Source organism: Myotis myotis, unplaced genomic scaffold, assembly GCF_014108235.1.
Source record: "Myotis myotis isolate mMyoMyo1 unplaced genomic scaffold, mMyoMyo1.p scaffold_m19_p_6, whole genome shotgun sequence".
Classification (NCBI taxonomy): domain Eukaryota; kingdom Metazoa; phylum Chordata; class Mammalia; order Chiroptera; family Vespertilionidae; genus Myotis; species Myotis myotis.
In genome coordinates, this window is record NW_023416368.1 from 56,267,717 (window position 1) to 56,282,346 (window position 14,630).

Here is a 14,630-nt window from a genome sequence, read left to right on the forward strand (position 1 = left end):
CTAAATTCAATAAATACATTTTTGGGTTAAATCAATGAATTGCCCAGATGGCATGGCTCAGTGGTTGAGTGTCAACCTATGAACCAGTAGGTCACGGTTCGATTCCTGGTCGGGGCACATACCAGGGTTATGGGCTGGATACCAATTTTAGAGCATGCAGGAGGCAGCCAATCAATAATTCTCACTCATTATTGATGTTTCTATCCCTCTCTCCATCTCCCTTCCTCTCTGAAACCAATAAAAGTATATATAAGTAGAGGCCCCATGCATGAATTTGTGCATGGGTGGGGTCCAGACAGCCCACTCTGATGGGGGCCAATCGACGCCGGGCTGGCGGGGGGGTGGGGAGGGGAGGAGACATGGGAGGTTGGCCATCCCTGCCCCCAATCAAGGTTGAGGGGGCTGATGGGGGAAGAGGCCGGCTGGGGAGAGGAGCTGTAGGAGGTTGGCCAGCCGGCCCCAACCCCAATCGGGGTGTGGGAGCCCGATAGGGGGCCAGGCCAGCCAGGGGGATGGAACGCGGGAGTTTGAGGGGGGCCAATTGGGCCGGTTGGCTGCCGCAGTGAGCGCCATAGTGACCAGTCATTCCATCATTATGGTAGCTTGACTTTTATATATATACTAGAGGCCCGGTGTACAAAAATTTGTGCACTCGGGGGAAGTGGGGGGTCCCTCAGCCCAGCCTGTGCCCTCTCGCAGTCTGGGACCCCTCAGGGGATGACCACCTGCTGGCTTAGGCCCATTCCCCAGGGTATTGGGCCTAAGATGGCAATCAGACATCCCTCTAGCAGCCCACAGCCCTCGAGGGATGTCCACTTGCCAGCGGGGAGCAGGCCTAAACTGCAGTCGGACATCCTTAGTGCTGCTGAGGAGGCAAGAGAGGCTCCCACCACAACCGCTGTACTGGCAGCCATCCGCCTGGCTTGTGGCTGAGCAGAGCTCCTCCCATGTGAGAGTGCACTGACCACCAGAGGGCAGCTCCTGCATTGAGCATCTGCCCCCTGGTGGTCAGTGTGTGTCATAGTGACCAGTCATTCCCAGTCCTTCTGCTGTTAGGGTCAGTTTGCATATTACCCTTTTACTATATAGGATAGAAGCCTGGTGCACGGGTGGGGGCCGGAGGGTTTGCCCTGAAGGGTGTCCCGAATCAGGGTTGGGGTACCACTTGGGCGTCTGGCCAGTCTGGATGAGGGGCTGATGGCTGTTTGCAGCTGGTCACACCCCCTTCAGGGTTGGGGTCCCCACTGGGATGCCTGGCCAGTCTGGGTAAGGGGCTGAGGGCCGTTTTCAGGCTGGCGGGTGACTGAAGCTCCCAACCTCTCCTTTTTTTCTTTTTTTTTTTTATTCTTTGATTCATTTACCTTCTATGGCTGTCACTGGAGCTGAGAGCCGGCTTTAGCTCTGAGGCTCGGCTCCAGCTCTGAGACCTCGGCTGCTGAAAGCCGGGATCTGGGCTTTGTTTAGCTTCTATAATTGAAACACTGTTGCAACTCCAGCTCTGAGCTCCTGGCTGGCTGAAAGCAGGTTTCTGGGGATTGTTTAGCTTCTATAACTGCAACATTGTTTCTTAGAGTGTAGCTCAAAGGCCGGCAGCGGCAGGCGGGGAACCTTGGCTTCCTCCATCACTGGAGCAAGCAAGCCTCCTGTTTGCTTCAGCTGCCTGCCTGCCTGCCTGCCTGCTGGCTGCCATCTTGGTTGGCAGTTAATTTGCATATAGCCCTGATTAGCCAATGGAAAGGGTAGCGAAGTTACGGTTAATTACCATGTTTGTCTATTATTAGATAGGGTATATATAGATAGATACACACACACACACAGACACACACACCAACTCTACTGTTCCATTAAAAGATGACAAAATTGAACAAAATTCTTAATTAAAAAGAAAATAACAAAACAAAACTAAATGACTATTTCATAAACAGATATACTACGCTTACTTCAGCTCAAAGACTGTATCATAATTATTGTGGAAACATCAAAGCATCTCTACTAAAGTCAGGAACTAGAAAAAGTGCCCATTAAAAATAAACCTCAGAAGGAAGGTAGGGGAGGCTGGGGATAAGGGGGAGAGATCAACCAAAGGAGTTGTATGCATGCATATAAGCCTAACCAATGGACACAGACACCAGGGGGGTGAGGGCATGACAGGGTGGACAATGAGGGGAGATAAGGACACATATGTAATACCTTAATTAATAAAGAAAAAAATAAAATAAAGAAAAAAATAAAAATTTTAAATTTAAAAAAGATGTAATGTCTTCTATATAAAAGTTTTTAGATAATGCTAACATTATCTAAGTAGTGCAAAAATTTAAGAGTACCAAGAAGGTATTCTAATGAACACGTATACTTTCAGTAAAAGAAAGAAAAAATGAGCCCTAGCTGGTTTGGCTCAGTGGATAGAGTGTCGGCCTGAGGATTGAAGGGTCCCTGGTTCGATTCTGGTCAAGGGCACATTCCTGGGTTGCGGGCTCGATCCCCAGTGTGGGGCGTGCAGGAGGCAGCCAATCGATGATTCTCTCTCATCATTGATGTTTCTATCTCTCTCTCTCTCTTCCTCCTCTCTGAAAACAATAAAATATATATTTAAAAAATAAATTAAAAAATGAGAGATGATGAGGGAAGAAAGATGGCGGCGGTATAGGCAGACGCGTCCCAGGTCGTGTCCCTGAGCAAATGGAGTGAGCAGCTGAAACTAGTAACATCCACCCCGAATTGGCGAAATTCCTCAGCTGGCGAGACGGTTTGCAGCCGGGAAGAGCAGAACTCCCCTGGAAAGGTAAAAAAACCAGGGATTTGGGCAGGAAAGTTTGCCAGACCTCTGAGCCCAGAGAGTCGGAGGGAGACCGCGTGGCAGACAGCCGCGTCCCTTGGGACAGGCACAGCCCCTAACAGGGGAAAGGAGAACCTCGGGATTCCTGGCGCTGCCGGGGGAATTGAGAGCTGGGTTCTGTGATCACGGAGGACTGAGCCTAAAGGGAGCAGCCTGAAGAGCTGACCAGACCATGCAGTCCCGGTAAGAGAAGAAGCTTACAGAAACCAAGCCTTCCCCGTTTCCGTGGCCGGCGTTTGTTTGTTTGTTCTCACTGAATCCTGTTCGTGGGACATTTCAGATACAGACACTCACCTGTGCTGAAGAGAGGGAGAGTGTGCGGAGGAGTGGAATCTGGGGAGAGACTGAGGAGAGAAGGGGGGCCGGGAGAGGTGGCAGCGAATTGAGTGCTGAGTCACCCCTGAGCCCAGGACTGAGGCAGCCATTCTCTCCGGAGAGTGAGACTCCTCCCCCCAGCCCCCAGGCAAGGAGCACAGCCACACCCAGATTCCACCCTGTAGGAGATCAAGGATTAAAATAACCTGATCAGTCCCTGGGAGTTAACAGGGTCTGGCCTATAGAGGGATTTTCAATCCCAGCAACAACACAGCACTGGTAACTCTTACGCAGCCAGCTCTGGGCAGTGAACTTCTACTGGACAGAGAGGCCCTATAGCCTCAGAGGCCAACCCCAGAACACTGCCACCCAGAGGCTGACCCACAAACTGACTCTTTGCTAAACACAAAATAAGGCAGTCTGGGAAACAAATGCGGCTTGCTTTAAAATAAGGACTGTGGTTTACAACACAGAGGAACAGGGTATCGCAGGGAAACTCAACACTCTCCTGAATACCTGGCAGGTCTAAGGCGAGCCACACTGAAGAATAGAAGAACCAAAGGACCTTCACTACTGCAATATTTTTTTTTTTCTTTTTTCACCTTTTAACTAAGAAACCAATTTTTTTTCTTTTTTTTTCTTTTCTTTTTTGTTTTCTCTTCTTCTTCTTTTTTTTTTCCTCTTCTTTTTTCCATCACCTGATTTTACCCTTTTAATTACTACCTTCTTATTTTTAACCAGCATTATTACTGCTACCATTTTATCATTTTTTTTTAAAGTGCCATTTTATTTTCTCTTTATTTTATTTTGGGATTAGTGTTCTCCATTCTATTTTCATCGTTATATTATTGGTTGTTTCTAGTTTGCATTCATCTCCAGGGAGCTGTTGCTGGAATTTGTTGGGATTAATGGCTGTTCTATAGGAGTATTCTCCTCATATAAAAAAGTCTCTTCCCCTCTTCCACTTCATTCTCTCTTTTCGCTCTTTTTTTTTCTTTTTTTTTCTTTTCTCACTTTTATTTTCCCCCCTCCTTTTTCCCAATTTCATTTTTGCACTCCTTTTTTTGGTCCCTAATTTTCTTTTCTTTTTTCTCTTTTCTCTTTTTCTCTTCCTTCTTCCTTATCCCCTAATTCTCTTATTTCAGGTGGTCACCTTTATTTGGGGTTATTAATATCGTGAATATATTTGTGTATAGTGCCTGGTACGTGGTGCCTTGTTGTGTTGTATTTTGTGCCTTTAAAACAACGCAGCAGACCCAAGCAACAGCAACCTCCTGAGCACCACACCCTCTGCTGAGGAACAGCAGCTGTACGTGAAACCTTGCCCCACCAGCCAGAAGAGCCACCACAGCTGTGAACAGCACCCACCAGAGGAGCTGCTGCCAACTGAAGAGCAGCTGCTACCGCAACCGCCCGAAGAGCAACCACAGACCAAGGAGTCACTGCCACCAAGGGAGCAGCCACTGAACGACTCAACGTCTAGATATGTCAGCGAGATCAAACATGGGTAGACAAAGAAACCCCCAAAGGAAAGAGAAGGAGGACTCTCCAGAAAAGCAGCTAAGTAATACAGAGGCATGCAACATGACAGAAAAAGAATTCAGAATAAGGGTCCTAGAGTGCATAAACCGGATGGAGGAAAAAATCGACAACCTCTCCAAGAAGCTAGAAGAAACAGATGAAAAAATCAACAACTTAAGTAAGACCCAAGAAGAAATGAAGAGTGATATAGCTGCAATGAAAAACTCCATTGAAAGTATCAACAGTAGACTAGGAGAAGCGGAGGACCGAATCAGTGATTTAGAAGACAAGGAAGCAAAACACACCCAAAACGTACTGCAATTGGAGAAAAAAATGAAAAGACAGGAGGAGAGCCTAAGGGAGCTTTGGGACAACATGAAACGAAACAACATACGAATAATAGGGGTACCAGAACAACAGAAGGATGAACAAGGATTAGAAATCCTATTAGAAGAAATAATATCAGAAAACTTCCCTGAGGTGGGGAAGAAAAAAGTCACACAAGCCCAGAGAGTCCCAAACAAGGTGAACCCAAAAAGACCCACACCAAGACACATCATAATTACCATGGCAAATGTTCAGGACAAAGAGAGAATCTTACAGGCTGCAAGAGAGAGACGGAAAGTTACATACAAGGGATCTCCCATTAGATTGTCAAATGATTTCTCAACAGAAACACATCAGGCCAGAAAAGAATGGACGGAAATTTACAAAGTGATGCAAAGCAAAGGACTGAATCCAAGAATACTCTATCCAGCAAGGCTATCATTCAAACTTGAAGGGGAAATAAGAAGCTTCACAGACAAAAAAAGGCTAAGGGAGTTTATCACCACCAAGCCAGCAATGCAAGGAATGCTAAAGGGACTGGTATAAAAAGAAGAAATAAAAAGCTCAGAAAGAAAACAGCCACACAAAAACAGAAATGCCTACAAACAAGTACCTTTCAATAATAACTTTAAACGTAAACGGACTAAATGCTCCAAACAAAAGACATCGAGTGGCTGAATGGATAAAAAAACATGACCCATACATCTGCTGTCTACAAGAAACCCACCTCATTAGAAGAGACTCACACAGACTGAAAGTGAAAGGATGGAAAAATATCTTTCAGGCAAATGGAAAGGAAAAGAAAGCTGGGGTAGCAATACTTATATCGGACAAAATAGACCTCAAAGTGAAGGCCATAACAAGAGATAAGGAAGGCCACTTCATAATACTAAAGGGATCAATACAACAAGAAGATATAACCCTGGTAAACATATACGCACCCAATGCAGGAGCACCCAAATTCATAAAAAAACTCCTGGAAGATATCAAAGGAGAGATCGACAACAATACAATCATAGTAGGGGACTTTAATACACCACTGACTGCACTGGATAAGTCCTCTAGACAAATAATCAGCAAAGATACAGCAATCCTAAATGACTCACTAGATCAGATGGACTTAACAGACATCTTCAGAACACTTCACCCGAAAGCCAGGGAATATACATTCTACTCAAATGCTCATAGGACATATTCAAAAATAGACCATATATTGGGTCACAAGCAAAGTATCCCCAAATTCAAGAAAATTGAAATCATAAAAAGCGTCTTCGCAGACCACGATGGCATAATATTAGAAATAAACTACAATAAAAACAACCCAAAATACTCAAACACCTGGAAGCTGAATAGCATGCTATTAAATATTGATTGGGTTACCAATGAAATCAAAGAAGAAATTCGAAATATCCTGGAAACTAATGACAATGAAAACACAACAATCCAAAACCTATGGGACACAATGAAAGCAGTCCTGAGAGGGAAGTTTATAGCTCTACAGGCCTATCTCAAAAAACAAGAAAAAATGGTAGTAAATCATCTAACTCTACAACTCAAAGAATTAGAAAGAGAGCAACAAGAAAACCCCAGAGTGAGCAGAAGGAAGGAGATAATAAAGATTAGAGCAGAAATAAATGACATAGAGACCAAAAAAACAATACAGAAAATCAATGAAACCAAGAGCTGGTTCTTTGAAAGGATAAACAAGATTGACAAACCTCTAGCCAGACTCACCAAGAAGCAAAGAGAGAGGACCCAAATAAACAAAATCAGAAACGATAGAGGCGAAATAACAACAGACCCCACAGAAATACAAATGATTGTTAAAAAATACTATGGACAGCTCTACTCCAACAAACTAGACAACCTGGAGGAAATGGACAAATTCCTAGAAAAATACAACATTCCAAAACTCAATCAGGAAGAATCTAAAAATCTCAACAGGCCAATAACTATGGAAGAAATTGAAGCAGTCATCAAAAAGCTTCCAGCAAACAAAAGCCCAGGACCAGACGGCTTCACAGGGGAGTTTTACCAAACATTCAAGGAAGAACTAAAACCTATCCTCCTCAGACTACTACAAAAAATTCAAGAGGAAGGAACACTTCCAAGCTCATTCTATGAAGCCAGCATCACCCTAATACCAAAACCAGGTAAAGACAACACAATGAAAGAGAATTATAGGCCAATATCCCTCATGAACATAGATGCCAAAATCCCCAACAATATCTTAGCAAATCGGATCCAGCAGTACATCAGAAAGATCATACACCATGACCAAGTAGGATTTATCCCAGGGATGCAAGGATGGTACAATATCCGCAAATCAATAAACGTGATACATCACATAAACAAATTGAAAGAAAAAAACCACATGGTCATATCAATTGATGCAGAAAAAGCATTTGACAAAATTCAACACCCATTTTTGATAAAAGCTCTCAGCAAGGTGGGAGTAGAAGGATCATACCTCAACATAATAAAAGCCATATATGACAGGCCCACAGCCAACATCATACTCAATGGACAAAAACTAACACCATTTCCCCTAAGAACAGGAACAAGACAGGGATGCCCCCTCTCACCACTCCTGTTCAACATAGTACTGGAAGTGCTAGCCATTGCAATTCGGCAAGAAGAAGGAATAAAAGGCATCCAAATTGGAAAAGAGGAAGTAAAACTGTCCTTATTTGCAGACGACATGATATTATACATACAAAACCCTAGAGACTCCATCCAAAAGCTACTGGACTTAATACATGAATTTGGCAATGTAGCAGGATACAAAATTAACCCCAAGAAATCCGAGGCATTTCTATACACCAATAGTGAACTTTCAGAAAGAGAGATTATAAAAACAATCCCGTTTACCATCGCACCAAAAAAATTAAGCTACCTAGGAATAAACTTAACTAAAGAGGTAAAAGACCTCTACTCAGAAAACTACAGGACGTTGAAAAAAGATATAGAGGAAGACATAAACAGATGGAAGAACATACCGTGTTCATGGATTGGTAGAATCAACATCATTAAAATGTCCATACTACCCAAAGCAATCTATAAATTCAACGCACTTCCCATTAAAATACCAACGGCATACTTCAGAGATCTAGAACGAACTCTCCAAAAATTCATCTGGAATAAAAAAAGACCCCGAATAGCTGCAGCAATCCTGAAAAAGACCAAAGTAGGTGGGATCTCAATACCAGATATCAAGATGTATTACAAAGCCACTGTTCTCAAAACTGCCTGGTACTGGCACAAGAATAGGCATATAGATCAATGGAATAGAATAGAGAACCCAGAAATCGGCCCGAACCAATATGCTCAATTAATATTTGACAAAGGAGGCAAGAACATACAATGGAGCCAAGATAGTCTCTTCAATAAATGGTGCTGGGAAAATTGGACAGATATATGCAAGAAAATGAAACTAGACCACCAACTTACACCATACACAAAAATAAACTCAAAATGGATAAAGGACTTAAATGTACGACAGGAAACCATAAAAATTCTAGAAGAATCCAAAGGCAACAAAATCTCAGACATATGCCGAAGCAATTTCTTCATTGATACAGCTCCTAGGGCACTTGAAACGAAAGAGAAAATGAACAAATGGGACTACATCAAAATAAAAAGCTTCTGCACAGCAAAAGAAACCATCAACAAAACAACGAGAAAACCCACTGTGTGGGAAAACATATTTGCCAATGTCATATCTGATAAGGGCCTAATCTCCAAAATTTATAGGGAACTCATACAACTTAACAAAAGGAAGATAAACAATCCAATCAAAAAATGGGCAAAGGACCTAAATAGACACCTTTCAAAAGAGGACATTCAGAAAGCCAAGAGACATATGAAAACATGCTCAAAGTCACTAATCATCCGAGAGATGCAAATCAAAACCACAATGAGGTACCATCTCACACCTGTCAGACTGGCTATCATCAACAAATCAACAAACGACAAGTGCTGGAGAGGATGTGGAGAAAAAGGAACACTTGTGCACTGCTGGTGGGAATGCAGACTGGTGCAGCCACTATGGAAGACAGTATGGAGTTTCCTTAAAAAACTGAAAATGGAACTCCCATTTGACCCTGTGATCCCACTTCTAGGAATATATCCCAAGAAACCAGAAACACCAATCAGAAAGGATATATGCACCCCTATGTTCATAGCAGCACAATTCACCATAGCTAAGATCTGGAAACAGCCTAAGTGCCCATCAGTAGATGAATGGATCAGAAAACTGTGGTACATCTACACGATGGAATACTATGCTGCTCTAAAAAGGAAGGAACTCTTACCATTTGCAACGTCATGGATGGAACTGGAGAGCATTATGCTAAGTGAAATAAGCCAGTCAATGAAGGAAAAATACCACATGATCTCACTCATTCATGGATAATAGAGACCATTATAAACTTTTGAACAATAATAGATACAGAGGCAGAGCTGCCTCAAACAGATTGTCAAACTGCAGCAGGAAGGCCGGGGAGGGTTGCGGAGCAGGAGGTAGGGGGGTAAGAGATCAACTAAAGGACTTGTATGCATGCATATAAGCATAACCAGTGGACATAAGACATTGGGGGATAGGGGAGGCTAGGGGACTGTCTAGGGCGGGGGGATAAAATGGACACATATGTAATACCCTTTGTAATACTTTAAGCAATAAAAAAAAAAAAAAAGAAAAAAAAATGAGAGATGAAACTACAAAGAGAACCATGAGAAGTAAAAAGCTAATCAGAAAACCAGTGGTAAGAAAGCCAAGCAGAAAAAGAATTTCTTAATGGAAGGGTTGATCATCAATGTCCAATGATGCAGAGATCAAGGAAAATGAGGAGTGAAAAAGAGCCACTGGGTAGTATTAATCGATCATTAATGACAGTCAAGAGAACATTTTTAATTTATTTGTTCCAGGATTGAAATGAAAAGGAAAGGAGAGCAGCCAGGTAGCAAGACAAGTAAAAGGGGGTGGAAAGTAAAAACACCATTCTAGCAAATAGTCTGACAAATTGAAAAAGCAAAGTAAAAATGGAAACTTGGTAATTCTAGCAGCATTTAACATGGTTATCCAGCTTCGATATATGATAATTAGAGGAATATAAATATATCAACACAGAAGCTAAAATGTACTTCCAGAGAAATCACTCAAAAGGGAAAGAAAAATAACTCCCAATGTATTAAAATAATATATGCCTTGTTAAAGAAAACCACAGAGGGCAGTTAATGATTATAAAGATAGCCAATGACATCAAGTAAAAATAAGACCTTTCAATCAAAACTACTCATAACAGTAAGAGGCCTATTACATACTTAATGAAGGCCCAGAACTAAAGTTCATGGTATTCTTAAAACAGGTATCAAGGCAGATCTCCCAAGTAACAGAAGCACATCACCTAAGGATCTTTTTCACATTAAGAATCCTATTAGAAAGAAAACACTAAAAGGTAATTGAATTTCCCTCAGTTATCTTCATCTCTGTCAGCTCCTGCTACAATAACTTACTCTCCAGAGCAGAGATAACTCAATTCTGTCCAGCAAGCATATGTTATGAATCTCCAAAGCAAACTTGTCTAAATCATTCTGATCTTCTATCAAGGTTGGCTGTGGATATGAACTCTGACAGAAAGCAAACAAATTTATTTTTATCTTTTCAATAATTCACTTCTTCATGCTTTGATGGAAGAAATCATGAGACAAATACATAAACTGCAGTTATGTTATAAAGTCAGATGAAATGGTATCCATGACTCAAAAAAAAAACATTTAATTAAGAAAAGTTATCAGTATATGGCAGAATTGGTAAACTACCTGAATGTTCAAGTTGTATCTAATAGTTTGAGGTCAAGAAAAAAATACTATCAATCAGATGCTACCTATAATGATCTCACAAATAATATCTCAACTATTTTATCCTTGAGTAGCTTTTAGTAAAACATACTTTAGAAAATACAACACTAGAAAATTCATTTCCAAAATAGAATGTACGAATAAATAACAGTTCTTATAAGAAAAGGTATTTCCTACCTGTATTCAATAGAAAGTAAAAAAAAAAAATAACCTAACTAAAAATAAAGGGCAACAGTAGAAAGCATGTGTTTCTTAATTTAAGTTATAATCTACAAAATAATAAGTTTATTCAGAACATAAATTAATCTAAACTCAAATAATTACTGAACATACCTTTCTTCTGAAAAGTTAATTTAGATTAAATTTCTCAAATGAAGATACTGACTTGGCTATGCATGACCTTTTAATTCTACAACACTAGTCGCAAAAACAATGATAATAATAACAGTCACTAACACAGTTTACAATGTGTTTTAACCCACATTATAAAAAATTTTACTCTCCACAAAACACCTTCAATTAAGGTTCCATTTTATCCATTTTACAGAAGGGAAACTAACACTCAGAGAGGTTCAGTGAGCTGTTCCTAAGACTTTGCAACTGATAACTTATGGAGCCTAGAACCTGAACATCTTTCTAGTTCCATGTTCCTGCTATAAAATAACACAATTTAAAACTTAGGTTACCCTTCAACACCACAGAGAAGCTCAAACACTGTAGCCAACAATGTTTCTTACAATTTTTTAATGTAAAGTGTGCTAACATGTATTTTATAGTTTAAACTGCCTATTCTTTCTTTTCAAGCCCAATCAGCAAATTTTGGATTGAGGAACTAAAAGCTGTAATTTGAAAGTCACCAATCCTCGCCATTTGAAATACTATTATAAACATTCACACTTGCTGGTGAGAGGGTAGAAAATAGTTCTGCCATGGCCTTTCTCACTTAATTTAATTCTTTATATTTCCATAGAGAACTAGCATTCCCACTTTTAATCAGAAACTTTAGAAAAAGAATCCAAATGTGTAGGCTGTAATTAGCATTCATTTATTGAACAATTATTTACTGAGCACCTACTATGTGTAAGGCAATGTTCCAGGCACTATGGAGAATGTGATAGAAAGACACCATAAAACGAATAGTGACGTAATTAGTAAAGAGAGAACAGGATTCCAATAAAAGTCAAGACAGGAGAGAATAGCCAATAGCATTAGATATGGAGATGAGGTTAATTGAAAGGAAAACAAAGGCAGAAGAATGCTGGTTTGGTTACATTGAGGTCACTGATAATCTCAGGAAGTTTCCAGAGGGAGTGAGCAGTAGTGGTGTTAGAGACCTGGAGAGTATTATGCTAAGCAAAATAAGACAGTCACAGAACACTAAGTATCACATGAACTCACTAATATGTGGAATGTAATGAGCAAAATAAACCAATGAACAAAACAGACCCAGAACATAGAAGGATGGAACAGAATGACAAATCTCACAGGGAAGGGCAAGGGGGGTGGGGAGAGATTAACCAAAGAAGTTATATGTATAATAGAGGCCCAGTGCAAAAAATTCATCCCTAGTGGCTGCTGGCTGCCGGCCAGGGCCTCCCTCCCTTCCCCCAGCCGCCTGCCACCACTGCTGTCAGGGACCTCCCTCCCTTTCCCTGGCCGGCCCTGCCCCCTGGTAGAACTCCCAGATGAACTCCCAGTCTAGGGGACAATTTGCATACTACACATTTATTATATAGGAACTAGAGGCCCGGTGCACAAAAATTTGTGCACTCGGGGGGAAGGGAGTTCCCTCAGCCTGGCCTGTGCCCCCTCGCAGTCTGGGACCCCTCGGGAGATAACAACCTGCTGGCTTAGGCCTGCTCCCGGGTGGCAGAGGGCAGGCCCAATCCCTAGGTGCAGCCCCTGGTCGGGCTCAGAGCAGGGCTGATTGGGGACTTGGGGCGCCGCCCCTGTCATGCACAGAGCAGGGCGGATCGGGAGGTTGCGATGCCACCCTCAGTCATGCTCAGGGTAGGGCTGATTGGGGGGTTGGGGCACCGCCACCTGTCATACTTAAGGCAGGGTTGATGGGGAGGTTGCAGCGCCACCCCCTGTCAACCCCCCAATCAGGGGGTTGGGCGCTGCCCCCTGTCACTCACAGAGCAGGACCCATCAGGGGGGTTGGGGCTCTGTACCCTGTCACGCACAGAGCAGGGTCGATCAGGGGGTTGGGGAGCTCCCCGTTATCGCCCATCAGGGGGTTGGGGAGCTCCCCCTCGTCACTCACAGAGTAGGGCCGATAGGGGAGTTGGGGCACCGCCCCCTGTCACACACAGAGCAGGGCCGATAGGGGATTTGGGCACTGCCCCCTGTCACACACAGAGCCGCAGGGCGGATCGGGGGGTTGGGGAGCTCCCCCATATCAGGCACAGAGCAGGGCTGATCAGGGGGTTGGGGCGCGTTCCCCTGTCACGAACAGAGCAGGGTGGATAGGGAGGTTGTGGCCCCGCCCCCTGTCACACACAGAGCCGCAGGGCAATCAGGGGGTTTGGGCGCTGCCCCGTCACGCTGATCCCGGTGCCGGGAGGCCTCGTGGCTCCGCTGATCCCGGTGCTGGGAGGCATATTACCCTTTTACTATATAGGGTAGAGGCCTGGTGCACGGGTGGGTGCCGGCTGGTTTGCCCTGAAGGGTGTCCTGGATCAGGGTGGGGGTCCCCACTGGGGTGCCTGGCCAGCCTGGGTGAGGGGATGATGGCTGTTTGCAGCTGGTCACACACCCTTCAGGGTTGTGGTCCCCACTGGGGTGCCTGGCCAGTCTGGGTGAGGGGCTGAGGGCTGTTTTCAGGCTGGGGGTGACTGAAGCTCCCAACTGCTCTTTTTTTTCTTTTTCTTTTTTTAATTCTGGGCCAGCTTTAGCTTTGAGGCTTGGCTCCAGCTCTTAGACCTCCCCTGCTGAAAGTAGGTTTCTGGCCTTTGCTTACAATGTTGCGATCCTGCTGGCTGAAGCCTGGGGACTAAAGCTGGTTTCTGGGGTTTTGTTTAGCTTCTATATTTCTTACATAGTTGCTTAGAATTGCAGCTCAGAGGCCTGCAGCAGCAGGCGTGGGAACGTTGGAGTCCTCCGTCACTAAAGCAAGCAAGCCTCATGTTAGTTTCAAGCTGCCTGGCTGCCAGCCGCCATCTTGGCTGGCAGTTAATTTGCATATTGCCCTGATTAGCCAATGGGAAGGGTAGCGGTTGTACGCTAATTACCATGTTTCTCTTTTATTAAATAGGATAGGATATGATAACCCATGGACACACACAATAGTGGTGAAGGGCTTGGGGAAGCAGGACTGGAGATAAGGGGGGAGTAGAGAATAGAGAGGGTCCAAGGGGGGGAAAAGGAGGATAGCTGTAATATTTTCAACAATAAAGATAAATTAAAAATAATATTGGCAAAAGAAAAAAAAGTCAAACACATGTGGCAAAATGTTACAGTTACTGGATCTAAATGATGAGTATTCATTATAATATCCCTTCTACATTTATGTATTTATCTAAACTTCCATGATAAAAAATAAATAATATATAAAAAACTCCCAAAAAAAGTTGCATTAGCTTAATGATTATGTAATGAGCAATAACAAAAAAAAAAAATCGATGAAACACAATAGAATCTATAAAAAACATCAGATTGTAATATATGATAGAGTCTTATCTCATACAACACAAAGAAAAATGTTTCATATTTTAAAAATTAAACATCACATCCACAGAACATATACAAAAGAATATATAGGAAAAATTTA

The 14,630-nt window shown here is 42.8% G+C and overlaps 1 protein-coding gene across 7 annotated transcripts in view; it reads right to left on the bottom strand.

The window, feature by feature from the left end:
* The window catches only part of LRBA (LPS responsive beige-like anchor protein), a 559,344-nt gene that overhangs the window by 327,669 nt on the left and 217,045 nt on the right, over positions 1-14,630 (bottom strand). The window lies entirely within an intron of this gene.